Here is a 4408-nt window from a genome sequence, read left to right on the forward strand (position 1 = left end):
GGGTTCCCAAACATTTCTAACCCTTCAGACATTTGACCTGAAAGCTTACCACATTTGCACATTACTGTCAACTGTCAAAATCAGAGCGGAGAGAGTAAGATTATTAAATGACACCAGTTAGCATGTATCCCGTGCTAACCTGATAGCCACTTGTAGCTTCCATGTGGGAAAATAACGGGTTGCAAACGTACCGCATTGCTTACTTGCTTGCTTTAAAGACAAAACGTCACCAAAAAAAAAGTCACATTTGGAGTGAAACTGGGCGGACGGAAGAAAGTGTGAGCCAGGCAAAATGTGTAAACAAAAATGGTAGCTAGAAATGAGAGCGATCACACTGTCATCGATAGGCTTGGACTGTGATATGTTTTACACGGTGCGTACTTTGTGAATGAGCATCCTTTTATCTGGTCACACAAGTGCCAGTAGATGAAAAACGACTTGTGATGTCTCATTTTATTCGCAAAATGCAACCATTTAGTCCGGATCTGGAGTCCTGTAATTGAGCTAAAAGAGCATCATTGCCTCCCAGTGTTGTCGAGGCAGTTTGACCAAAGATGGCATATAAACGAGAAGTATCTACTGTATGTTTGTAATGTATGCATGTGAACGTACTGAGTGTTCAGAGGTGGCTGGCAATAGTCGTCTTTAACTGTGTTTACTTAACGAAAAAGATACTTTCTATTGAAGAAAATCCAATTTGTGTCCCTCTTACCTTTTTTGACTTGGCTGTATATGAGTACAAATCCACTGCAGGTGACACTTTGGTTGGCTTCTAGGACTTCAGAATTTCATAGGAAGCAGCAACCAACCAACAAATTAAAAAAAAAAAAGGCTTCCACATAACTCGAAAAAGAAATCCCTCGTGTGTTTTTTAAGTCTACGTGCTCTGTGTTTTTATTTAGTGGACATCAATCTCGTGACCTCTTCAAACCAGACAGGAGTTTTTGTGAGACTTTTCCAAAATGGACATCAACGTACTGTAAGCCTTCAAGGCAGAGGACTCCTACGAAGCTAGAACTGTTCTTGCTTGGCCTTGTTTGCCTTGGCGTCCCACACCACTTTCTTTGCTTTCCAAAAAGTGGGACTTTGGACTTGTGTACAGTTTTTGATGCTGAGGCTGCAACAATGAATACCCCCAATGAATACATCTCTCGAGCTCTCGAGCTCTCGAACTGCTCTTGCTAAGAGACACGTTTGATTGAGACAAACTGTACACACCTTCTTTGTTTATATTTGAACTTGTGTGCCTTTTGTTCATAAAAAATGTTTATTTATGTTAGTTCAATGTAACATTGATTGAATAAAAAATGGAAAAGGAAAGAGAATGCGACGGTGTGGTTATTCTAGTAGGAATAGATAATTCAGTCAACATAGGAAATGAAAAATCAAAGCATTTATCCTTATAAAAGATGTAGAAATTAATGATCAATTAAGCAAATATTTGTAAATTCATTCATTCATTTTCTATCGCTTATCCTCAGAAGGGTCACAGGGTTGCTGGAGCCTATCCCAGCTGTCTTCAGGCGAGAGGCAGGGTACACCCTGGACTGTTGGCCAGCCAATCACAGGGCACATATAGACAAACAACCATTCACACTCACATTCATACCTATGGACAATTTGGAGTTGCCAATTAACCTAGCATGTTTTTGGAATATGGGAGGAAACCGGAGAAAACTCACGAATGCATGAGGAAAACATGCAAACTCCACACAGAGATGTCCGAGAGTGGAATCAAACTCGCGCTAACCACTCGACCGCCGTGCAACCCCATAAAATGTTATATGTTGCATAATAGTCCTGCGAATGGCTGGCGATCAGTCCAGGGTGTACCCTGCTGACTCTCACCTGAAATCAGCTGGGATAGGCTCCAGCATATACCACCGCGACCCTAATGAGGATAAGCGGCATAAAAAATGGGTGGAATTGAACCCGGCTCTCCTAGCTGTGAGGTCTGTGCGCTAATATTTGTAAATTCATTTATTCATTCATTTTCCACCGCTTTTTCTCACGAGGGGTGCTGGAGCCTATCCCAGCTGTCCTCGGACGAGAGGCGGGGTACACCCCGGACTGGTCGCCAGCCAATCACAGGGCGCATATAGACAAACAACCATTCACACTCACATTCATACCTATGGACAATTTGGAGTCGCCAATTAACCTAGCATGTTTTTGGAATGTGGGAGGAAACCGGAGTACCCGGAGAAAACACACACATGCACGGGGAGAACATGCAAACTCCACACAGAGATGGCCGAGGGTGGAATTGAACCCTGGTCTCCTAGCTATGAGGTCTACGCGCTAACCACTAGCCCACCGTGCCGCCATATTTGTAAATATCGACAAAAAAATTGTCGATATTCACACACTGCCACATTCTGACATTATGTTTTCGTTTTTTCCACGCTACCCTCATTCCAGGGATCTTTACTGACAAAATATAATTGTGTTGAGGAAAAGAAGTCATCATGACCTTTCACCTCATTTCCTCCACATCTTTGTAAAAGTCCTCTTTTGTTTGTCCCTCAGCTCCACTCGCTTCTTGGCCTCCGGTCACTGTCATGTGAGACTGTCGTGCTGAGCTTCACTTTTTTGGTGGGGGGTGGGGGGGCGTTGGTGGTGGTGGTGGGGGTTTAGGGAGCAGGAGTTATTTTGCTCTCTTCGTGCCTCCTCGCTGGGCTGCGTGCCTGTCTGCTCCTCTCGTGTGCATGCAAGCTTGCTCAGGTTGCCCTCTGTTTGCCCCCATCGCTCTCTCTCTCTCTCTCTCTCTCGCTCATCTCCCAGTCTGTCTCTCTCTCTCTCTCTCTCTCTCTCTGCCTAACCCCTCCCGTGCTTAATCCGCCCCCACCGTTCCAATCTCCCTTCCCAACCTGCCCCCTCTCGTCAGCTCTTAACAGCTTAAAACTCCTTTTGCCCTCTCAACCAAATGATTCTACCCCTTCTCTGTATCTCTTTTAGTGGCTGCCTCCCTGTGAGTCATGCAGCGGGCACTGGCTGGGTTTGTTTGCCTCAATGCCCTCCAGGAATTGCTGCTGGCGCACAGAAAGCACTACTTTGTAGACCTGCTGGCTGAGGTTAGCAGAGCAGGAGAAGATGTGCAAGGAGGGAATCGGCGATAATGGTGATGCTCCAAGTGGAGGTGGACCGAATATGACGGAATAAGATAAGACGTTTAGAGTGAAGTTTGGAGTTCGTCAAATGAGTTGTGATGTGTGATGTTTTAGGAAGTGACACCTTAACATTTTGTCTAATGTTTAGAGCCGAGGTGGACCAGGTTTCAGGCTCAAGGGTTGCTATTGGTTGTAAAAGTGAAAAGGCTGTGTTGTTCAGCCGATCTTGGTCAAATTTTACGACTTGTCCTCTCATCAGTCTCCTATAGGCGTGTACCAAATTTTAAAAAAAGAAAAAAAAATGGTTGAAATGAAATGTACATCAAAAGGTACCTAGGAAATATACAATGCAAGTATGAATTTGAGTTTAAAATTGAAAAAAAAAAAAAATTTAAATGCTGCAATGATGTCAGCATCCCTCTGGGCTCTAGGCCAGTGGTTCACAAACAATAATAATAATAATACAATAATATACAAGTAGAACATTTTGTAACATCGTCTGGAAATATTACCTACTTTTGGCTGCATGTGCATGTGTGGGTGTATTTGCTGTGATTTACAAGTGTCCCTGAATGCAGCAGCAACTTGTGTCCGAGGAGTTATATGATGCACATGAATGCACCATTTTAGAAAAAGCTAGAGCAGCACTGACAGCACTAGTTTGCTAGTTTTGATCCTGCTTGTTGAGTATGACATGTCAATTATCTGACTGGAATCTTTCCATGGTGTCCCAACTCTCAATAGTATCTAAAATACATAAAACTATCAATAAAGTGTCATTTTTGAATCTCCACTCATAATGCCAGGTTTTCACTACTGCATTCACAACATTTTTATTCACGTACTGCCTATGGCAATAGACGTACCGCTGGGGGTACGCGTACCCTGCTTTCGGAACCACTGCACTGGCTCCCTTTGTTGGACAGAGGCAGTATTTCAGTGCCATCCATTCATCGAGATTTCCTGAGATGCAATGCATTATGGGAAAATGTAAAAAAAAAAAACATTTTAGTTGGTAGTTGCATATTTCTCAGGTACCTTTTGGGTGTCAAGTTGCTGTGTGATGATTTTAGTGTTATTTGTAACACTATAATTTCCTGTAGTTGTACTATCCAAATAGTTGTGTCAAAGTAGCTATAATAGTGATGCCTATCCCTGCACTGAAATACAAGATGCAAATGAACATCAACAACATTTTTTTATACAAAATGTGTGAGTGAGAGTATTAAAATAACATAATTAATAACTTCCAGTGTATACCATAAATGCTTATATGGACCACACTGCTGGCAACTACA

This window comes from Doryrhamphus excisus, linkage group LG8 (assembly GCF_037039965.1).
Source record: "Doryrhamphus excisus strain RoL-2023G ecotype Guam linkage group LG8, RoL_Dexc_Guam_v1.1, whole genome shotgun sequence".
NCBI lineage: Eukaryota > Metazoa > Chordata > Actinopteri > Syngnathiformes > Syngnathidae > Doryrhamphus > Doryrhamphus excisus.